Source organism: Dama dama, chromosome 5 (assembly GCF_033118175.1).
Source record: "Dama dama isolate Ldn47 chromosome 5, ASM3311817v1, whole genome shotgun sequence".
NCBI classification, from domain to species: domain Eukaryota; kingdom Metazoa; phylum Chordata; class Mammalia; order Artiodactyla; family Cervidae; genus Dama; species Dama dama.
Genome location: NC_083685.1, coordinates 81,638,007 through 81,663,568, shown reverse-complemented (window position 1 = coordinate 81,663,568; position 25,562 = coordinate 81,638,007). Strand labels below are relative to the sequence as shown.

Genomic DNA, 25,562 nt, shown 5'->3' with positions numbered 1-25,562 from the left:
ACTTAACCCAAATACAGCCCCCCAAAAATCTACTATCATAAGAGATGTGGATGTGACAGTTGTATTAGTTCCACATGTAGGAGTCAACTGTTTAAAAATACATTTCAAATCTACAATAGCCAAAAACTGTTCTTAGGAGCAACCAGGGATTTTATAAAATTATCTTTTTGTCCAACAATTTCTATTTATTCCCTCTCTTGTCAGACTATATAGATATGTATTAATGCTTTTTGAAAGGATAAAGAATGAATATAATATTTGATCTTGAAAGGGCAACTTCTGAGTCCTTGCCACTATTCCTTTCACAAGGTTATAATCAGAAGTATAAGTAGATTAAGATAACTATGTCAACCTCTAAAGTTTCATAGCTCTCACCAACCTTTCCCCTGAACAACAATGAAAATTATTATGTTAAAATTACTATATTTACTTGGAAAAATAAAAATTAGCAAGGTGACTAAATATGCCTAAAAAAGGATAATAATAAAGGAGTAGTTAGAAATGATTGCATTGTCAGAAAAGTTATTTTGTGAATTCATAAATCAGGGGAGTATCTAAACAGAATCTATGAACTGAATTCTACAAGTAAGCGTAAAAGGATGTTTAATATGAAAAATAAGCACATAAAGAAGTAGAGAGGGGAAAAAGACCAGAAAGAAGCTTATCTGCATGAAATAAAGAGAAAACTAGGTCCATGAAACAGTAACATACTTTTCCATATATGCATGCATTGTCTTTCAACCACACTGCAAATTCCTGAGGACAGAAACTATGTCTTACGTTACTTCATATACTCATTCATTGAGCATGGTATTTTGCATATAACTGTAACTTAATTTTTTTAATTGATGAATTGTGACTAATGTCTCTAAACCAAATACTGTACCCATGTACCACATTTTATTTATCTGTAGATGTTTAATTGATGCCCAAATTTTACTTCTTCACATATCAAAAAGTTACCTCAAAATAAAAAGGTTAGCCTTTAAAAAAAAGTACAGAACAATTTGTTATCTTTCAAGAACAAAAAGAAAAATCATCTTGTTATGTTAATATTTGGGCCACTTTAGTTGTGAGTGGCAAACACATATCCTGATATATTCATTTAATAACTATCATTTATTAAGGCTGTCCCTGTGCTAAGCACTCTACTTGCACTATCTCATTCATTCATCTATCCATTCATCCATTCATTCATTCAAGAAACATTAGAATTCCTCACATATTAAGCCAAATAGAAGACAATGACAAAGATTATTTCATTCCACCAACAAAGAGATCTTCACTTTTTAATTGTTCTACAAGGTATGTTATAGGAGATTATCAATACCAGTTTCACTTAGTACTCTAAGTGCATTATTTTCTGAATGCAACTACAAAATATTCTTAAGCATAAGCTATAAAATTTACTTCATAAAAACCATTTTAACTTATTATTAGTTGACATTTAAGTCACACATTTTCTAACAAGATAGACATTATGTTGCACAAGGGGGAAAAACAAAAATTCTTCAGTTGAGAGGCTCTTTAGAGCAAGCATCACACTTCTTCTACAAAGGACCAGAGAGGAAATATTCTAGGTTGTATGGGTCATAAAATCTCTGTCCCTATATACAGAAAAATATCTTTATGACCTTAATATAGGGAAGGATTTCTTAAACAATACACCAAAAACACAAGTGACTGAAAACAATCTTGAGAAGATACATATGCTGTATACAACCAACTGAGGGATCAGTCTTCATAACACATAAAGAATTCCAACAAACCAATTTTTAAAAAAACCCAATAGAAGAATAAGAATCCAAGAACAAGAAATCACAGGAGAGAAAAGCAAAACACCCAACAAACATCTGAAAAGATGTGCAACCTGTGCAACCTGATGTTCAAGTTCATTAGAAAGAGAGAAAGGGAAGTCGATCAGTTGTGTCCAACTCTTTGCAACCCCATGGACTGTAGCCTACCAGGCGCCTCAGTCCATGGGATTTTCCAGGCAAGAATACAGGAGTGGATTGCCATTTCTTTCTCCAGGAGATCTTCCCCACCAGGGATTGAACCTGGGCCTCCTGCATTGTAGGCAGACGATTTACCATCTGAGACACTAGGGAAACTAATTAGGAAAATGCAATTAAAACCCTAATTGTATTTCATTTACATCCACCAGACTAGGTGTCAGAAAAGATATAAAGCAACTCTCTTAAACACTGCTGATCCGAGTATAAAGTGACACAATCACTTTGAAGAACAAGTTGGTGACATAGCGATATCAAATACATACAGACCCTTGGGCCCAGCATGAGCCTGCTAGTCATACATGCTAGTGACAGACTTGCAGATTCAGAGAGATACAATAGGGATATTCTTTGTTTTAATAGTGATGAAAATAAGCTAAATGTGTCAAAAAAAAAAAAAGAATGAGTAAATAAATTGTGGCGTCTATCAATGGAATACTGTAGATAATTAAAAAAAAAAAAGAACCAGAGTTCTAAGTATCAACATAGATAAAGATCAAAAAAAGTGTTAAGCAGGTTAAGTGTGACTTAAACAAAATTTTATTTTCCCCATAAACTTCCAGACAAACTGATGATAGGAATAAAACTATAAAAACATTAGGTAAAAAATTAGGAATCCCCACTACAGTAGATAATCCTTGGAGCTAAGGAACGTAGTACACATTTGGAAAATGCTAAAGAGTGCTTCAAAAGAAACCTAAAACAGCAAATACACTGGTTACTCCTCAGCAGCTTAATACCTAACAGAACAACTATCATCTTAATCTCTTGTGACCAAACTTTTCAACTTAATTGATTAAGAAACAGACTCTTAATTTACATCCATGTATTGTTACAGAGGAGAGAGTTTGGGATCACCCGAAAACTAGAAACACAATTTTGTATACATTATTTAGAAAGTGAGTCCATAAGTTATCATTATGTGCTCACAGAAGACTGTGACTTATTTGGGTGAGGACTTTACTCCAGAATTTATGTCTGATTTTACAAAGAAAATAAAATAGAAATAGCATTTTATTTACAATGAACTTGCTTAGTCACATTAATTCTGTAAAGGAATAAACAAGTTGATAGTCCAAAGAAGATAATTTTATAAAGATTCCTCTACTACTTGTAAATTAATTTCTCTTTTAATGTTTGTTAATTATGCAATATTAACAAAATTCTATAACAGTTCACTAATGTTTATTTCTAACTCCATTTTACAGATGAAAAAATAAAATCTGAAGCTCTTCTAGTGGCTACAAAATTCATGATAAATTTGTGAGAAGTTTGAATTCATAACCTTAAATCTTAAAGTTTTAATTAACAAGATCATTTTTAATCTACCATTTAACTTGACCCAAAAAAAAAAGCAAAATACTGCCCTTTTTTATTTCCAAACATCATGCACATGAAGAACTAGTGGTAAAAACAAGTCAATGAATACCGAATTATAGTTTGAGGCATATGAAAGAAGGTTTACTGTTAACCTTTATCAACCATTTGCTGTTGTCCCTGCCATCTGAAGACGTACTGACTACCTGTTGTGCAAACTCTCACGGAGGTGCACACTCTAGTTAAGATAGCAAAAGTGACCAACTATACCGTTTCAACTATTCTTTTTTAAAAATTCAAACAGTAGTACTCTACTGCCACAGTTTCATGATTAAACTGCACAAGGCAGCTGTTTATCCACTCACAGCAACCAGCAGGTGAACCTGATTCAATATTTATCACAGGCTTTCACAGATCACTGCTAACCAAGCAAATGTTTTAATTAAGCTGGAACTTGCTTCAAAGAGCTCATTCAAGATGTCAATCAGCAGGTAAGAGATCAGATACAGTGTCAGGTGAGAGTGTGTAATACAAATCCACAACTTTCTTCATCCCATCGCTGTAAATTAGCCTGCTCTAAAGTTCAGATTCTGATTGTAACAGACTGCCAGTCTCCTGGAATGTGTAACTGAAGTCACTCAAATTCTATTGTGAAGGTTGTAAGCAATATGTTAAACTGCAATGGGCTAGCACATTAAGACAGATCACTTTCACGGTTGTTTTTTGATACCCTAAGTGTCTGTTACCCTACTCTCCACTTACTGTTTACTTTCTTGCCTACTGTAAATGGGAATTCCTTAACACAGCTGCCTCAGTTTCTGAGTTTATAACCAAGAACACCCCAAAGTGGTATAATTTTTCATCTAAATTTATACTAGAACAATCATATTTCTCTAAGACTTCTCAGTTAAAGAACAAATATAAAGATGACCAACCTATACAGAGCAACAGTCCTCCTGGAACAGTAGCACTTTATACAGATGTGACTATAGCAATGAGTCTAAAAGTATAGTGAGTAGTCACACTGAACAACTTCATGAGAAATACCTGAGATATTTATTGATACAACAACAAAAAAAAAAGGAAAAAAAGAAGAATCAAAGAAAGGAAATGGGGGAGAAAAAGGAAAGTTCTTCCTTAGAGAAGATTGCTAGCTAAAACTTGTAAACAGAATGACAAAATCTTAAAAATCACTATTTTACAACTCCCATGTAATAGTTGATTCCTACAAGGTACATAAATGGATGCTAAAATCACTGGGTAAATGTGGTTGGGAAACAAGATACTCACATAGACTCCAAGTATCACCCCAAAGATTACTTCTTAATTACAAAAGAAAAATATGCCTTTATAATGGAGACCTCGTGTCACCACTTTAACCAAGTGGTCGATTTTTAACATTAGCAGTAGGGAGAGTAACTGGCATCACGTGCCTCTTGATACGCTATAGTAGAAAATATACTTATGTACTTTCCTTGAATAAAACTACATGATTATGAAATCTAAACTATCAAGCCATGAATCAAAAAGTACCTAGGAATACAGAAACTGTGGTAAATGACATATTATTTAGTTGGTGAAAATAAATCCAACTGCACCCTTATGATATTTGCAGTTGTATTTTACTTCAAAAATCCTTTGGAATTATCTGATATTTTTATTTTCTCCTTTATCATACAGTATTTTGGCATTTTTCAAACTTTTTTCAATTAATCTTTTTAAAATGAGAAAACAAAGCCATCCTGTGATGTCATCTTCTACATACTGACCAAAATGCTACAAATAAAAGAGATTTCTGCTTCTTTCACCACCATTAAAAATTAGTAGACAAATTATCAATACCCAAGCCTCTAAAGCAGCGCTAGTTGCCACAGAGCAACTAAGGCCGTGCACCACAATCAATGAGCACATGAGCTGCAGCTACTGAAACCCACACTCCCGAGATCCTGTGCTCCGCAACGAGAGAAGCCAGCGTACTGCATCAGAGAGTAGCCCCCACTCGCTGAAGCTAGAGAAAGCCTGCTCACAGCAAGGAAGACCCAGTGCAACCAAATAAATAAATAATTACTTAATAAGGAAAAAAGATTTATAAATGGACAATACACACATGAAAAGATGTTTAACATCACTAGTCATTAGGAAATGCAAACCAAAACCACAAAGACATATCATTTCCCATCCATTAGGATGGTTATAATTTAAAAAGAAAACAGAATACGGAACAGAAAATTACAAGTGCTTGGCAAGGATGTGAAGAAACCGGAACCTTCCTGAGAATTCCCTCGTGGTCCAACGGTGAGGGTTCTGTTAAGGAACCGGTGCAGGCAGCACAGGTTCAATCCCTGGCTGGGGATCTAAGGTCCCACACACCTCAAGGCACAGCCAGGAGGGAAAAAAAAGAACCTTCCTACATCATCAGTGGGAATATAAAATAGTGTAGTCACTGTGGAAAACAGGATGGAAATTCCTCAAAAAATTAAACGGAATTACCATGTAATCCAGGTATCCCACCTCTGGATATATATCCATAAGAAGTGAGAGCAGAGATGAACACAAAGATATTTGTACACCAGCATTCATACAGCAGCATTATTCACAATAGCCAAAAGAGGAAAACAACTCAAATGACCACTGACGTATGAATGGATAAACAAAACGTGATATACAGGCATTGACACACGCTACAACATGGATGAACTCTGAAGACATTATGCTATATGAAATAACTCAGATACAAAAGGATACACATTGTACAATTCCACTTATATGAGGTTCCAGAGTAGTTAAATTCACAGACAGAAAGGAGAATGGTAGTTATCAAGGGGCTGAGGCAAGGGAGGACAGGAGTTATTGTTTAGTTTATAAGAGTTTCAGTTGGGAAGATAGAAGAATTCACAGCAATGTGAACAGACTTAATGCCACTGAACTGAACAGAAAAAACGGTTAAAATGGCAAATTTTGTTATGTACATTGTATCACATTTTTTTAAAAAATGAACAGAAAAATCTGTTACCAGCAGCAGAGCCGCACTGCAAGTGTTAAACGAAGCCTTTTAAGCTAAAAGAAAAATTATACAAGATAGAAACCTGAACCTACATGAAGGGATAAAGGGAACTAGAAAAAGGAAATAAAAGGATGAAGGAAGAAATAATTTTCCTGATTTGTAAATTTATTTAAAAAATGGAGGTAGACTTCTGGTTTCCATTTTTGATATAAATATCTTGGAAGTCACCACTCCATCCTGACAAGTAAAAAGGCGAAAAAACGGAAAAATCAATAACTTTTCCTGGATTAGTAAGAGAGGGGAGGACAAACCATTGCCTTTAAGATTAGGAGACAGGTGAATACAGGAAGTAACAGCTCACTGGAGCAGCAATACTGTGAAAACCAGTGCAGGAACAAGTGCTGGGCTAACAAAGCCTCAACTGTAAATGATGAACTGCTACAGGCTCAATATGCATGACTCTCTTAGTTAAAAATTTAGGTGTACTTAGTCATGGAGGGTTCCCAAATATTCTACGAGTTATGTCTAGGAGCCAGATCAGGGGAGAAAATCACATGGGAGAAAAACACCCTTGTGCTCCCAATAATGGGAGGGGGGAAGGGAACAATTTTGAAATATACCAGAACACTTTGGTTTTCTTAACAAACCCTGCCCTCAGGGGAAAAGGAAACTAGTTAACCAAAGCCTAATCAGTCGGGGTATTATCAGAGCCTAAACCACCTGGGGGAAGGGAATTACCCAACGCTAGCAGTTCTAGCATTCCATATGGGAGAAGGGAAAAAACTCCAATTCACTCAAGCCATCCTGTCCCAGTCCAGAGGCACAGGCTCACTATCACTAAAAGACTAAGACCCAATCACACAGTTACAGAACACTTACCTTCCCCTGACCCCTCACCACCAAATTACTAAAGATCTGTTTATAGCAGCTTCTTTTACCCAGCTAACATGTCATATCTAGCTAACAAGGAAGAAAATTACAAGGCATACCAAAAGGCAGAAGATACAATCTGAAGAGACTGAGCAAGCATCAGAGCCAGACACATCAGGGATACTGGAATTATCATATTAGGGATTTAAAACACCTATGATTAATATGCTGAAGGCTCTACTGGATAAAGCATATAGCATGTAAGAACACAACAATGTAAGCTGAGATGGAAATCCTAAGGAAGAGTTCTTTTTTAATGCTAGAAATAAAACACTGTAGCAGACACAAAAAAAAGCCTTTGATGGGCTTTTTAGTAGACTGGACATAGCTGACAAAAGACTCTGAGCTGGTGGATATATCACCACAATGTTTGAAAACCAAACCTAAGATAACAAAGACAGAAAAACAGAAGAGAATACGCAAGGACTGTGGGACAACTACAGACGGTTAGCACGTGCATAGAGGGAATACTAGAAAGGAAAAGTAACAGAAGAAACATTTGATAGAATAATGACCAAGATTTCCCCCTACCTGATGTCTGACACAAAAAAACCACAGGTTCAGAAAGTTCAGACAACACCAAACAGGATTAAATGTCAAAAAAAAAAAGGCTACGCGTAAGCATATCACCTTCAAACCACAGAAAATCAAAGATTAAAAAAAAAATCCTGAAGGAAAGAATTCAGAGAGGAAAAACACCTTACCAACAGAGGAACAAAGATAATAATTATATCCAACTTCTCCTTAGAAGCCATGCAGCAAGAAGAGAGTGGAATGAAATATGTAAAATGTTAACAGAAAAAACCACCAATCTAAAATTCTGTACCCTGAGAAATTATTCCTCAAAAGTGAAGGAGAAATACAGACCTTCTCAGACAAACAAAAACTGAAGGAATTCATTGCCAGTAGACTTGCCTTTCAAAAAATGTTAAAAGAAGTTCTTCAGAGACAAGAAAAAAATTTTTATATACATAAAGTAAGCAAGAGCCCTGGAAAAATTAATAGTGAATATGAATTTTAAACTTTCATTTTTCTTATTTGACCTAACATAGAATAGTTTAGTCAATAATGATAATAAGAAGAAAATAATAATACTTAATTTAATAATTACTTTAATTTAATTTAATAATAAATAATAGAAACAGTTTAACTTTAACACAGGTTAGAAGTGCACAGTTCCACTTACACAAATTTCTTCCAATAAATATATTGGAATTTTAAGATTTGCAAAAATTTGAAAAAACTCAGATGAACCAGAGCCTAGAAATACAAATAAATAAATGTATGGCGTGTCATAAATGCATAAAATACATGTAGATGCTAGTCTATCCTTACATAGGTATAAGGTGAGAGACATTTAGCATAAAATTAATAATATGTTAGCTTTCTATTTTATAACTTTCAAAGAATTACATTACCATATAGTATTCCTCTCTGTTTCATAATTGGAGAAACTGCACATCAGCATATCATCACAGGTAAGCGGCTTTTTAAAAAAGAAAGTAACAATGTTTTTCTAATACCATATTATGAACATGACTGTAATACCTTATGCCTTAAAAATTGAATGATGATTGATTCATTAGTGTATAAGTCAGGTTACTGTGAAGCAACTATATCAATTACACTAAATTATCATAAAAATATCATATCATAAAGCTTTTCCAATATCAATGTATAAATTTTAATACCTCTAAACTAATACAAATTCTTTTTTTCACACTATCTTTTCATTTTATCTAGTGTTAGAAATACAGATAACATCTACAATGTTTTGTATCTAAGACAATATTGTTGTAGTTAATGACTTACATTGATGCTTCATCTTATAGATGATGCAAACTTACAGTAGTGGTACAGTACTATAAATATATTTTCTCTTTATGATTTTCTTAATAACATTTTCCTCTCTCTTTACTCTCTTACTTTACTGTAAGTATACAAATAACATACAAAGCATGTGTTAACCGACTTTATGTTATCTATTGGTAAAGCTTCTGGTTAACAGCAAGCTATTGGTAGTTAAATTTGTTGTTGTTGTTCTTTAGTTACTCAGTTGTGCCTGACTCTTTGTGACCCCATGGATTGTAGCTCCTCTGTCCAGGACCAGGCTGCTCTGTCCATGGGGATTTCCAGGCAAGAATACTGGAGTAGGTTGCCATTTCCTGCCCCAAGGGATCTTCCTGACCCAGGGATCAAACTCTTGTCTCCTGCATTACAGGTGGATTCTTTACCACTGAGCCACTTGGGAAGTCAAATATTATACACAGATTTTTGACTGCTGGGCGGGGGGGGTTGGTGTCCCTAACCCCTGCATTGTTCAAGGGTCAATTTATATGCTTATATAGGCATGAAACAAATGATAGCAATGATACAAGGGATGGACTGAAAAATTAGCATTATACTGTATATAAGATACTCATACTACCCATGAAATCGTATAGTGTTATGGGAAAGTACACTTGGATTTGCCATAAATACATACTGCAAAATCGAGGGCAACCAGCAATAAAGGGGAAAGGAGGGAGGGAAGGAAAGAGGAAGGAAGGAATATGATGGCTATGCTAGAAAGGAGAGAAAATGGAATCAAATAAAATACTTATTTAGGACATGTGCCAATGCCTATGGCCTGAGCCCACCTGGGCCAGGCCCTGGGCCACTGCCTGAGCAGAGCCCATGCATATGGCTGGCTCAGGCACCCTAAGGCTGCATAAGTTTTGCAGGTCACATTAAACTCAGGACCTCCACAAAGAGGACCCACTGGGGGTTTTTTTGTCCCAAGATGGCAGCCTCCAGCCCGACACAAGTTCTGGATCTGTACCCAGCAATGCTGAAGAAGAGCAAGCACTTCATCACCTACAACTACAGAACTTACACCATCAGGAGGATATGAGTTGCCTTCAGAGAAAATAAGAATATAGAGGATCCTATAAAAATTCAAGCCCTAATGAACAAAGCCAAAAGAGACATTAGAATAAGTCTGTCAACAGGTCATACTGGCCAACTGTATTCAACTGACAATCTTGTCACTGAGAATCAAGAGAAGTCCAGGCTCTAGGAAGCCAGGACCAGCCAGCACTGGCAGCCAAGGACCACCTTCAGCATCCAGTCTGCTTGGCAAGGGGGCTCCCAGCAGACCATGAGCAGCCTCTGCATCAGCTTTAAATAGGCTCTTGCTCTGTTTGCCCTATAGGAACTGATAGACTGAGTGAGATTTCCATTCTTCTGCAGTCTCAGTGAAAAAGGATGGCTGTCTCTCTTTGATTCAAATATTAGAATGAAAGGTTGGGAAAAAAAAAAAAAAAGAAGAATGAAGAGTTGGGGCTCTTCAAAAGAATGCTGTGTATTATTGTGTCTCCTTCACCCTACCCCTCCTTTGTAGCTCCTCAGGACTTATAATAGAGCATTTCCAGATTTTGTTTCTTGATCTTTGATAATAAACAGAATTGTCTCCCTAATCCTTCTAAAATAAATAAATAAAACAAAAATAAATGAAATGTTTATTTAAAACCACAAAAGGCATAAAGAGTGGGAAACAAAAAGAAGAACACAGAACAAGAGCAACAAATAGGAAATGGTAATATATATGGTAAATATTAATCCAATCTTGTCAATAATACTTTGAACATCAACAGTCTAAGTACACCAGTTAAAAGACAGAAATTGTCAGAGAGGATCATAAAACAAGACCCAAATATTTGATGTCTATAAAAAATCTACTTTAGATACAAAGACACTTCTAGATTAAAAGTAAATCAATGGAGAAAAATATACCATGCTACAACTAATCAAAAAGAAGCAGAGTAGCTATATTAATTTCAGAGACAGAAGACCTCAAAGAAAGGAAAGTTATCAGAGATTTCTTAAAGGTCATTACATAATGATAAAGGAACCAGTTCTCCAAGGGAAAAAAAACAAAACAGTCCTCAACATGTATGTGCCTACCATCAGTGTGTCCAACTATATGGGACAAAAACTAATAGGAATGCAAAAGAAATAGCTAAATCCACTATAATATTTGAAGTCACTATCAGAAATGGAGAGACCTAGCTGACAGTTCCGGAAAAGGCAATGGCACCCCACTCCAGTACTCTTGCCAGGAAAATCCCATGGACGGAGGAGTCTGGTAGGCTGCAGTCCATGGGGTCGTGAAGAGTTGGACACGACTGAGCGACTTCACTTTCCCTTTTCACTTTCCTTCATTGGAAAAGGATATGGCAACCCACTCCAGTGTTCTTCCCTGAAGAATCCCAGGGACGGTGGAGCCTGGTGGGCTGCTGCCTATGGGGTCGCACAGAGTCGGACACAACTGAAGTGACTTAGCAGCAGCAGCAGCAGCAGCAGCTGATAGTTCAGTTGGTAAAGAATCTGCCTGCAAAGCAGGAGACCCCAGTTCGATTCCTGGTTCAGGAAGATCCGCTGGAGAACAGATAGTCTACCCACTCCAGTATTTTGGGCTTCCAGCTGGTAAAGAATCCGCCTGCAATGAGGGAGACCTGGGTTCAATCCCTGGGTGGGGAAGATCCCCTGGAGAAGGGAAAGGGTACCCAGTCCAGTATTCTGGCCTGGAGAATTCCATGGACTATATAACCATGGGGTCACAAAGAGTTGGACACGACTAAGTGACTTTAAAAAACCAAGCAGACAATCAATAAGGACATAGTTGAACCCAACAATAACACCAGTCAACTGGATAGAACTGACATCTACAGACTTTCATTCAACAGTGGAAGAATATACATTTTTGCCAATTTCACATGGAACATTAACCAAGAAGACCACATTCTGGGGACAAAATGTACTTTAAAAAGTTTAAAAAAATAGAAATACAATGTCTGCTCCCACAATGAATTAAACTAGAATTGATAAAACAAAGATAACTAGAACACCCCAAAATAAGTGAGGATCAAACAACATACAACTATATAACACATGGATCAAAGAAAAAAGTCAAGAGAAGTTTAAATATAGTTTTGGTTAAATGAAAATAAAAACATACCCTATGAAAATACATGGTAGGCAGTCAAAGTAGTGCTGTGCAGGATATTGAAAGCATATATTAGAAAAGAAGAAAGATCTAAAGTCAGTAACCTAAGTTTCTACCTTAGGAAACTAGAAAAAGAAGAACAAACTAAATCTGAATTAAGCAGAAGAAAAGAATAATACAGCAGAAATCAATGTAACTGAAACAAGAAAACCAATGGAGAAAAATCACTGAAACCAAAACCTGCCTCTCTGGGGAAAAAAAAAAAAAAAAAAAATCAATGAAATCAATAAGTCTCTAGCCAGACTACTAAGGAAAAAAGAGAAAAGACAAAAATTACTAATATTAGGACTTCCCTGGTGGTCCACTGGCTAAGACTCCAAGCTCCCATTGCAGGGAGACAGAAATTGTCAGAGAGGATGATAAAACAAGACCCAAAAATTTGATGTCTATAAAAAATCTACTTTAGATATAAAGACACTTCTAGATTAAAAGTAAATCGATGGAGAAAAATATACCATGGGTTTGATCCTTGGTCAGGGCTAGATCCCACATGTCACAACTAAGAATCTGCATGCTACAACTAAGAGCCCTCAAGCCACAACTACAGCACTCACAGGCTGCAAAGAAGACTGAAGACCCTAAGACCTGGCATGACCAAATAAATATTTTTAAAAACTATCAGAATCAGAAATGAAGGAGGGACATCTCTACAGAGTCCATAGACACTAAGGATAACAAAAAACTACGATGAAGAGCTTTATGTGCACAAACTTGATAACCTAATGAAATAGATCAATTTCTTGAAAAACACAATTTGCCAAATCTGACACAAGAAATGAACAATATGAATAGGCCTATATATAGTAAAGAATTAAATCAATAATTTGTAATCTTCCAAAAAGAAAGCACCAGACCTAGACAGATTCACTTGTGAATTCTACCAAATTTTTAAGGAAGAAATTCTACCAATTCTCTACAATCTCTTTCAGAGTATAGATGCAGAAAGAATGCTGCCAACTCATCCTATTAGGCCAATATTTGCCCAAATACCAAAGTCAGGCAAAGACATTAAAAGAAAGCTACACACCAATATCTCTCATGAACATGAATGCAAAAATCCTCATTAAACAATATCAAATATTATCAAACTGAATCCAATAATATGTAAAAAGAATTATAAACCATGACCAAGTGTGATTTACCCCAGCTATGTAGGTTGGTTCAATATTTTAACGTCAATCAGTGTAACCATCACACACTGGTAGGCTAAAAAAGAAATATGACATACTCGCTTAGTCATGTCCAACTCCTTGTAACCCCAAAGACTGTAGCCCGCCAGGCTCCTCTGTCTATGGAATTCTCCAGGCAAGAATACTAGAGTGAGTTGCCATTTCCTTCTCCAGGGGATCTTCCTGATCCAGGGATTGAACCCAGGTCTCCTGCACTGCAGGCACCATCTGAGCTATAGGGAAATCTTAGATGCAGAAAAAGCATTTGACAAAATCCACACATACATGATAAAAACTCTCAGTAAACTAGAAAGTGGAGCACTTCCTCAACTTGATAAAGACTATCTACAAAACACTTACAGCTAACATTATATTTAATGATGAGAAAGGTGAAGATTTCTAAGATCAGGTACAAGCCCATGCTATTCCCTCTCACCATTCCTTTTCAACTTTATGTCCTTGCTAATGTTATAAGACAAGAAAAATAAATATATGGTATACAAATTAAGAGGGAAGATATAAAACTGTCTGTTTGCTGAGTATCTATGTAGAAACTTTGGAAGAATCAACAAGAAACCTCTTGGAACTAGTGATTATAGCAAGGTTCCAAGATACAAAGTTCATTTATAAAAGTCAATTATTTTCTGGACTCCCCTGGTGGTCCAGTGGTTAAGAATCCATCTGTCAGTGTAGGCCACATGGGTTCAATCCCTTATCTGGGAAGATTCTACCTACCATGGGACAATTAATCCCCTGCCCCACTACAGTTGAGCCAGCACTTACGAGTTCATGAGCCACAACTACCGAGCCTGTTTGTGACAACTACTGAAACCCACACTCCCTAGAGCCTGTGCTCCAGGACAAGAGAAGCCACCACAATGAGAAGTCTATGCACCAAAACTAGAGAGTAGCCCCTGCTCACTGCAACTAGAGAAAACTCAGGCATAGCAACAAAGACCCAGGGCAGACATAAATAAAAAAAAAAATGTCAATTGCTTTCTAATATACCAACAATGAACAACTGGAATATTTGGAATTAAAAACACAATACCAATTACATTAGTACCCCCAGAATTAAATTATTGGGTATAAATCTGATAAAATATGCATGAGACTACAAAATTCTGATGAACAAAATCAAAGAACAAGACAAAAAGGTATCAAATAAGCATATGAAAAGATGTTCAACATCATATGTCATTAGACTAATGCATATTAAAACAACAATGAGATAATACCACACACTTATGAGAAAGGCTATAATCAGGAACAATGATCAACATCAAAAGCTGACAAGGATATGAAGATGTGGAACAAAAGGAATTCATTCATTGTTGGTGAAATGCAAAGTGGTATAGCCACTCTGAAAGAAAGCTTGGCAGTCTCTTACAAAACTAAACCTACTCTTATGCTATGATCAAGCATTCATGCTTCTTAGTATTTATCCAAAGGAGGTAAAAACAAATATCCATTAACACAAATGTTGAGAGATTTATTCATAACTGCCAGAACCTGGAAGCAATCAAGATGTCCTTCAGGAGGTAAATGGATAAATACACAATGGTACATTCCAACAATGCAACAGTACTTAGAACTAAAAGAAATAAGCTATCAAGTCATGAAAAGACAAGGAGGAATCTTTAATATTACTAAGTGAAAGAAGTTCATCTGAAGGGCTACATACAGTATGATTCCAACAATATTTACTATTCTGGGAAAGGCAAAACTATGGAGACAGTAAAAAGACTAGTGATTGAAAGAATTTGCAGGAGGAGAGGAAAGGTATGAATAGGCACAACATAGAGGGGTTTTAGGGCAGTGAAAATACTCTGTATATCACAGACACATGTTATGACTCATTTTTCCAAACCCATTAAATGTACAGCATCCATAGCTAGCATGTGGAAATGTAAACTAGTCTCTGTGCGATTATGACCTGTCAATGCAGGCTCGTCAACCGTAAAAAATGTACCATCCTGAGGACTTCCCCAGTGGTTCAGTGGTTAGCCGTCCACCTTCCAGTGCAGGGCTCAATCCCTGGTCAGGGAACTATGATCCTACACGCTGCAGGGCAACTAAAGTTCGCACACCCCAACTACTGAGCCTGCACGGTCTGGAGCCTGAATGCCCTAACTAGAGAGAGGCCCACATGCTGCAGTGAAGATCCTGCATTCCACAACTAAGAGCCGGTGCAGCTAAATAAATAAATAAAATTTTTAAAAAAGAAACATGCCATCCTGGTGGGGGATGTTGATAATGGGATGAGTTGGGTAGGGCATATCTGTACCTTCCCTTCAAATCTGCAGTGATCCTTAAACTGTTATATAAAGTCTCAATAAAAAATTAAAAATCAAAAAAGTAACTGATAATATCAAGGAAAAATAATAATAAAATGCTCTATGGTTCATAATACATACAGAAATAAAGTATATAACAAAAATGACATATCAGAAGGTAGAAATAAAAGCATAGTGGGAGAAAGTGGAAATTAAAGTATAGTGGGAGAAGGTTTTTTTTTGTCTTTTTTAGGTAAGAAGTGGATTAACTCAGATTCAGAGAGACACACACTCCATAGAGCGTGGGCCATCGCAGAGGGCAAGTGGGGCTGAGAAAAGGTTTTCATACAGTGTATGTTAAGTGTATGCCAATGCCAGAGATGCAGGAGATGTGCATTCGATCCCTGGGTCAGGTAGATTCCCTGGAAGAGGAAATGGCGACCAACCATAATATTCTTGCCAAGAAAGTCTCATGAACGGAGGAGCCTGGCAGGCTATAATTTGTGAGGTCAGAAGAGCTGGACATAGCTGAGCACGCATGCATTCACAAAATGCATGTGAAGTAAAATACCTGAAAGCAACAGTGATAAATTTAAGATGCAAATTATAAATCTCAGAGAAACTCCAAAACACATAAACTCAGAGTTATAGTAAGAAGAAAATGGTGGAGAAAAGATGGAATCCTAAATCACGGTCAATTAATCCAAAAGAAGGCCAAAAAAATTATAAAAGGAAATAAAGAACAATGGAGACAAATAGAAAATATACAACAACCATAGTGATTATTATATTAAATGTACAAGGTGTAAACACTCCAACTAAAAGGCAGGGTTTATCAGAGTGGATAAAAACAGAAGATTCAATGATGTATAAGAAACCCATTTTAAATGTAAAAACAGATAAGTTAGAAGGATGAAAGAAGATACACTACTCAAACACTAATCCTAAGAAAGTCAGAGCAACTATATTAATTATGCAAAGTAGATTTCAGAACAAAGACATTTCTTAATGACAGATAGGTTAACACACCCAGAAGATAAAATCTTGAATTCCAGGAAGCAAGATAGATAAATGTGACAGAAACAAATCTACAATTATAGAACCTTTAGCCCTCTTCTCTGCTTTATAAGTAGATCAAAAAAATTATGATACACAAGACATGAACAATACAATCAAGACAACTTGAGCTAACTGACATTTATAGACTAACTCACCAAATAGCAGAGGAGTAGTCTATAAATGAATACATCTTCTTTCTAAAAATTCAGAGCTTTCACAAACAAATTATTAAAAAGAACTGAAATCATACAAAATACGCTCTCTAACCACACAAATCACAAATCAGCAAGAGAAAAATATCTGGGGAAAAAACTATTTAGTGTTTATTTACTGTAAATAAATCTTAAAGAAATCAATAGGAAAATGAGGAGAAAAGTAACATAATATCAAAATCTGTGTGATGCACAGAAAGCATAGGGAAATGTATAGTTTTCAGTGGTTGTCTTAGTGGGGAAAAGGTTCAAAATCAATTATCTAAGCTTCAATCTTAAGAAGTTAGAAAGAGAATAAATAAATCTAAAAAAAAATAAAAATGAAGGAAATAAAGACAAAAGCAGAAGTCAGTGAAACAGAAAATGGAAAAACATTAAAGAAAAATCAACAAAAACAAAAGTTTTTAAACTATAATAAAAATGTATAAATCTTTATCCAGATGGATCAAAAAATAAAGAAAAAAAAATACAAATTCTGAGTCTTAGAAATGAAGAGGGAATAACACTATAGATCCTACAGCTTTTTTTAAAGAGACAATATTTTGAATATTATGACAATAAACTTAAAAACTTGAATAAAATAGGCAAATTTCTTGAAAGATACTAATTACTGAAACTGACTCAAGAAGCAAGAGAAAATCTGAATAGTCCTATATTTATTAAAGCAATTAAATGTATAAGTGAAACTCTTTCCAAAAACAAGTTGCAAGGCCCAGATAGCTTAACTGGTGAATTCTATCAAAAATTTAAGTAATACTTCCAATTCATAAGGTCAGCATTACCCTGATATCAAAACAAAATAAAATGCATACACACACACACAAAAACCACTAAAGACCAGTATATTTAAGAAGCATAGATGCAAGAAGTTCTCAACAAGTATTAACAAATCAAATCTAGCAAGATATAAAAAGGGGACAACATCATAAACAAGTGGGTTTTATCCAGCTTTTACTTGAGTGTGAGGCTGGGTCAGCATCCAAAAAGCAAACAGTGTAAGTCAATACATCCACAGGATATAGGAGGAAAACCATGTGATCCTACTAATGGATGCAATAAAATTTAAAGTATAAAATTCAACATTCACTCATTATAAAACTTTCAGCAAAACTAGGAATAGAAGGAAGGACTTCCTGGCAGTCTAGAGGTTAAGACTCCACACTTCCAATGCAGGGGGCATGGGTTCCATCTATGGTGAAGGAACTATAAGACCCTACAAGCCCTGAGGTGCGGCCAAAAAGGAAAAAAAAACAAAAACCAGGCACAGAAGGAAACTTCCTCAACTGGATAGAGAGCATATACAAAACACCTACATCAATCATCATTCTTAATGGGTTTTCCCCCCAATGAAACTTGAACAAAGATGTCTACTCTCACCACTCCAATTCAACCTTGTACTGCATATCCTAGTCACTAAGATAAAATAAGAAAACATATTAAATCCAAATACTAAAAGTAAAATAATGTTTATTAGAGAATGCAAACATACAGCTCTGTACTTAGAAAGCTCTGTACCTATAAAATCTTCAAAAGAGCCAATCTTCAACTAGAACCAAAAAGTGATTTAGCAAGTTTGCAGGTCTTATGGTCAATATACAAAAATGAGTTCTATTTCTATAACAGCAACATATTTCTTGTTCAGTCACTAACTTGTGTCCGACTCTTTGCAGACCCCACGGACTGCAGCATGCCAGGATTCTCTGTCCTTCACTATCTCCCAGAGTTTGCTCAGGATCGTGTCCATTGAGTCGGTGATGCTATCTAACCTCTTATACTTTGCCACCCATTTATCCTTTTGCCTCAGTCTTTCCCAGCATCAGGGTCTTTTCCAATAAGTCGGCTCTTCATATTAGGTGGCCAAAGTGTTGGAGTTTCAGCTTCAGCATCAGTCCGTCCAATGAATATTCAGGTTTGATTTCCTTTAGGACTGACTGGTTTGATTTCTTTTGTCCAAAGGACTCTCAAGAGTCTTCTACAGCACCACTATTCAAAAGCATCAATTCTTCAGCACTCAGCCTTCTTTATGGTCCAACTCTCACATCAATACACAAATACAAAGTAAACTATAAGTGGAATTATACCATATTGGTCCATTTCTAACTGGCTTACTTCTCTTAGCATAATATCTTCAATCTTTGTTGTAGCATGTATCAGAACTTCCATCCTTTTAGGGCTAAATATTCCATGTATACACTATATTTGTTTATCCATCCATCTCTCAATAGATACATAAGTTGTTTTCACCCTCTGGCTCTTGTGAATAATGCTGCTATGAACATTGGTGTACAGGCAAGAATATGGGAGTGGGTTGCCATTTCCTCCTCCAGAGGATCTTCCCAACCCAGGGACTGAACTCACATCTCTTGTATCTCCTGCATTAGCAAGCGGAATCCTTACTACTGTGCCACCTGGGAAGCCCAAGTGTTTCAATATGTGCTTTCAATTCTTTGTTATATATATACCTAGAAATCGAATTACAATACAGTAATTCTATTTTTAACTTTTTGAAAAACTAGGAATAGGTCTTTAATTTAAAATTATAAAAAGGAAGAAACAGAATGAATTCTCTGGTGTTGAACTGAAATTGGATATATTGTTATGAACACATAATTTTAACATATAAATAGACAAACATGTATCTGTAAATATATACACACACATATATTACACTGACACATATTGCCTAGTTCTGTCTGCTTAAAGGACCTGGAACAGTAACCCCAAAGGAAATGGGTAAAATCAGTATCAAAAACCTGGTTTCTAAATAATATTTAAAAGAAACCAAGGTTCTTTGGAAAACGGACGGAAAACTGGATGAATCTAGGACAAGGGGAGGAAAACAAGACAGAGATGACCCTAGCACATCTTACTATGCCAGAAAGCAAATAAGTGCTCTAAGAACACAGATACATGTCAGAAATATACAAGCAACTTAACTGAACTCCAACTTGAGCATTTAAACAAATCATATAATGGATTATCACTTAATAAAGAGGAAAATCATGAGTCCATAAGATAAATATAAAATGAATAAACTGAACGTTTGATGAGGACATGCTATTTACACAGTTTCAGAGTTCCACCCTACGAAGTCCTCTTCAGTTAAGAAGGAAGATAACTTTAACAGTGATGCCTAGCATATTTATCAAGTCATCAAAGTAATAATCAGTAATGTAATGAAATTATTTGCCACCTCATAAGATGCAATAGATAGAATGCAGCATCACTTCTGTGACATTCTTGCCAAAGACACATAACTGTAATCTTATGATAACAAAACCCAAAGTTGAGAGACATTCTAAAAAGGCTGTAGTCTTCTGAAGTGTCAAGGTCATGAAAGACAAGCAAAGACTGAGGAACTACTACCCCAGACTGAAGAAAATAACTAAATGACAACTAAACAGGCAATGTATGATTCTGATCTGGACCTTTCTGCTATAAAAGCTTCATAGAAACAATGGCTAAAATTTGATCTTGTTAAGAGTATTAGATAACAATGAATCAATTATAATTTCCTGATTTTTATGGTTTTATTAAAGAATGTCTTTGCTTTAGGAAATGGACACTAAAAGTTTTCCAGGGTGATGGAATATCACATGAATAACTTACTATCAAACGGCTCATGGGAAATATACTTGCACTGTATTTCTAATTTCTGTATAATGCTGTGACTATGTCAAAATCTTTAAAAATTTTAATAAATCAATCTGCCTATCTACTGGTCAGAAAATTGGTCAATTAACATATAGTTTTCTAAGGTAAAGTTATTTTTCCATACCCACGATCATTGAGTGAAAAGCTTCTAAATGGAAACTGTAGATTCTACTATCATTAAATGTGTATACACATCAGCTAGATTGCTGTATGTATTCAATGTGTCTACAGATCAACAAAAATAACCGTCAAATCTTTCTGAAACATTCACCATGAAGTTCATTCAGCATGATGGAGATTTGAAATTTTTGAGAATAATCCTTTCTATTTCCACTGTAGAGGTCACTATTATGTCTTCTACAAGCTCTTAAAAAAATCATAACTATTGGAGCTGAAGGAAACTCACTCAGGCAATTACTCATCCATTCTATCACCCTGCCCTTAGGTAAATCTGCAGATAAAGCAAGAGGTTCACACTAAGGCCGCCAATTTCTGGCCTCACTTACCACAATTAAAACAGCACAGCTCAATGATTGGTAAACTGTTTTTAAAGGACCAAAGAGTAAATATTTTAAGTTTTGTGAGCCATGTGGTATCTGTCATAACTATTCAGTGCTACCATTGTAGCACAAAAGTAGCCACAAACAATATGTAATGAATGTAAGCTGTGATCCCCAAAATTTATAAAAACAGGGAATGGGCCATGGATTTTAGTTTGCAAACTCCTGGCATAGCAAAAAAAAAAAAAAAAGGTTAGATCAAAACCACATCAAAATAGACTACTTAAGATTTCTATTTCTAAAAGCCTTTTCTACAACCATGATACATTAGGTGAAAAGTAAAAGCTATATACAGTATTAGTCCAAATTTTAATGGAAATTTCTTGGCAGTCCAGTGATTAGGACTCTACACTTTCACCACCTGGGCCCAGGTTTGATCTGTGGTCAGGGAACCAAGATCCTGCATGCCTTGCAGTGAGGCCAAATAATTTCAAGAAGTTTTTTTAATAATAAATCCTATCCAAATTTTGTTCTTAAAAAGTATATGCATAATGCATTATATATATATATACACACACATACATATACACACACACATATATATTAATGCCACAAATTCTTCTCATTTCTGTATGTGAACCCTTTTTGCAAGGTCATTTGGTACCTCTTCTCACCAAGGGGTGAACTCCATCCCTTGAATCTGGGTTTGGCCATGTGACTTGCTTTGATGACTGGGATATTAGGAAATAGAGGCTCAAAAGGTATTTAGGGTTTGCTCCCTTGCTGTTCCTTGGGGCCACCTATATATATAAGCTGAGTTCAGTATACTGGATGATGAGAGACTCTCACCCCATGGTCCCATGTCCTAGCCAACTGCCAACCAACCCTATGAAGCAGAGCTGTCTTGCTGACCTGCAGCTGACCATGGACGGCATGAGTAGCTCAGCTGAGATCAAGAGAAATGCACAGCTGAGCCCAGCTGACCCTCAGAATAGTAAGCTAAATAAATGGTTGGTTTGTTACACAGCAACTGGTAACTAATTTTTTGTGTGTGTAAAAGGGGACAGCAAGCAGAATAACAGGGCTTGATACTGAGGGGATAGTTGAATTAAAGATTAATATTAGTAACCAGAATACACATTTTGATCATTTCCAAATTTTTACTAAGGAATAGATAATGCTTTTGTATTAAAAAAAAAAAATCATTAAAATACAGATACTAAAATTCAACATCATATATTTTCATTATTTTCACTAAATATTGAGAGTTTAAAAAATATGGCTATTCTTGATCTGATGCATTTGAATGAGTTAACCAAATTTAAGTTCTGTCAGAGTTTGGAGATAAATAGTTACAGATGTATCGAAAACTAAGCAAATGACAAGACTAACATTTAGCACTAGAAAAAATAAAACCTGGTTTGGGGAGAGAAGTGTAATCATAACATAACACTTGGCTCAGTTTTTTAATAATGCTGCTGCTGCTGCTGCTGCTAAGTCACTTCAGTCGTGTCCGACCCTGTGCGACCCCATAGACGGCAGCCCACCAGGCTCCCCCGTCCCTGGGATTCTCACATGATTACAATAATGTAAACAGCAATCATTGTGAAGCTTGAAGGCGAGAAGTAATGAAAAAATTAGACAGTAGGAAGAAAACAGAAGTTATCCAAAACTGAAAATTCAAGAAAAAGACTGTAAGTGCTTGTCATTTTAAAAATAAATAAATATCAGAATAAACAGGCAAAATAATTAAAAATTAGTGACCACACAGCAGGAAGTGGTAGCAACTAGAACGAGGGCAAGGGTCTACTGCTTTTTGTTTGAAGCCACTACAATTCTTTGACTCTGACTATATACATACATGCTTTAAAAAAAATTAAAAGGCAAATAGGAAAAAAAAGTCTGGAAACCAATCCAAGTATATATAATAATGTAGTATATGATAATAGCAAACCTTCAAATCAGGAAAAATTATTCTTTGACACTGGGACAATTGATCATCTATTTGGAAAAGCACACAGTTAAAGGTTGGCCTCATGCATATATTAAAATAAACACTATAAATAAGAGAGTTAAATGTAAAAACAAAATTTAACTATAATAGAACTATGAAAAATATCTGTGGTAAACTTATACAAAGCAATCCAGAAAGATTCTTGTGAAGGTGTTGCTCTTGTTTACTTCTGGGTAGCAGAAAGGGGGATGGGAGTAACAGTTTAAGGGAGAATATTATAATTTTTACTCTGTACTGGTTTATACTAATACAGGTTTTTTTCAAACAATGTATAGTCCTATTTCTTTTTGAATTTAAAACTTCCTTTGACTCTTTATTAGATAAAATACACAAAATGTTTAAGATACTTTAACCTTCTCTAACTGTAGGATGACTAAAAGAAGATATTTCAATGACAGACATATTGAATAAAATTCTCTTTTTCTTGCCAAGTAACTTTGCTGTTTTCCTCAACAGTCAACAACAAAACATTTTCCCAGCCATTCCTTTTCTCTTCTTTTCCAGCATTTATAATCCATGAATCTATATTCAACTCTATTTTAGAAGTAGGCTCAAATCACAATTCTATCATATACCTATAACTATTACCATCATCAAATAATGTATCTTTGGACTTCAATTTTCTTACCTATAAAATGAGACTAATATCTGCTCTATTTTATTCACAGAGCTGATGTAAGGATATATGAGAGAACACAGAAATTGCCTGGCACAAGTATATATTCTGAAAAGCCATCACTATGTTATTATTATTAACTCTTACAGAAATATAAGTTATTGTCTTAAATTTATGGCATATAACAGTTTTCTAAAATTCTGCTGCCTTGAATAAATTATACTTCATCTAGGTGATAATATTATTTCACAACTTGTTCCTAGAGAAGCTATAGAAAAAAAAAAGTTGTTTCTAATCTTTTGTTTATATTAAATACCAATTTTACCTCTTGGTCCCTGAAATCATTATTTGATCTTTTATTTTTTGTGCTAGGACATTAAAAAACTATAACTTTTAAAATATACTGTAAGAAACAGTGGTAAATAATACACTTTCTTAGTCATTTTTCCATTCATTTATTCAACAAATATGTGAGTACCTACTAGGTACAGGTCCTGCGCCAGATGCTAGTTATAAAAAAGTGAACAAGAGAGACATCACACTTGTTCTTAGCGACAGCCTGGCAATGAGGCAAGTAAAACCATGAAACCTACAAATAAACCCATAATCATAAACTTTGGTAAGCATCATAAAGAACAGGGTATTGAGAGAGACTAAAAGAGCAACAAATCTTAAATGAATTATCTATATAATATTATCTATGAGAGTACAAAAATAAACTGTCTTTAATCTATAGGTCATCTGGAAGAGTCTATTCAGAAGAACAGTAACATAGTTGAGAGGATCAATTCTAAAGCCAGAATGGCTGAGTTTTAAACCAGTCTCTACTCATCAGCTTCACGACATGAACTTAAACTATCTGGGAATCAATTTCCTCAACTGTCATTAAATGAAATATAAATACTTTCCACAAAGGTTATGACAGGGATTCAATTAAATTCTCTTGTTTTATTTCAAAAATTGTCAAATTCACACAAAACTTAAAAGGACTGGCAATAACCATTAACTCACAGGAACCTGTATTTACCAAGTCAATTAGTATTTTCAGGATGCTCAGAAGAGTTCCTAAAATATGGGAAGCACTGTTTCATTATATAAGCAGTTATTTTAAATAAAATGTAGAACTATGAGAAAATGACTTGTAAAACAATGACTTTTCAAAATAAATTGGTCTTTTTCTCCTGAGATCCTAAAGAATATACTAAGCATTAAAGGGAGATAGAGAAGGGCAGTGCGGGGTGAAGAGAGGGAGAGAAAAAGAGAGACAGAAAAGAAAGTAAGATAGTGGTATAAGAAGGAGGAAAAGAAAAACAGACCAAGGTTTTGCACAACATCAACACTTTATCTGAAGACCAACGGCGCACTCTGCTGGACCCAACTCTTCTCTACATACTAGGCAAAACTGAATACTATTATAAATCAAGCAGTATAATAACTTTTGTCAAAGTATATATACAATGTTGGCATTTATTTAATAAATAGCAGGAATAAGCAGAAAATGTGTCTATGAAAATACCTCACTGATTTTTGAGGATTTACTAAAAGAATTAAGAGCATATACATAAATAAATTCTAGAAAAATGAGTATGAGTGGTGGAACAAGGTAATATCAGTTCAGTCGCTCAGTAGTGTCCGACTCTTTGCGACCCCATGGACTACAGCACGCCAGGCCTCCCTGTCCATCACCAACTCCCGGAGTTTACTCAAACTCACGTCCATTGAGTCGGTGATGCCATCCAACCATCTCATCCT

General features: G+C 35.4%; 1 protein-coding gene and 1 pseudogene across 1 annotated transcript in view; one reads left to right on the top strand and one right to left on the bottom strand.

Annotated features, from left to right (window-relative positions):
* Positions 1-25,562, bottom strand: part of BRIP1 (BRCA1 interacting helicase 1) — a 194,077-nt gene that overhangs the window by 146,911 nt on the left and 21,604 nt on the right. The window lies entirely within an intron of this gene.
* On the top strand, positions 10,013-10,321 carry LOC133057945 (LYR motif-containing protein 4-like; annotated as a pseudogene).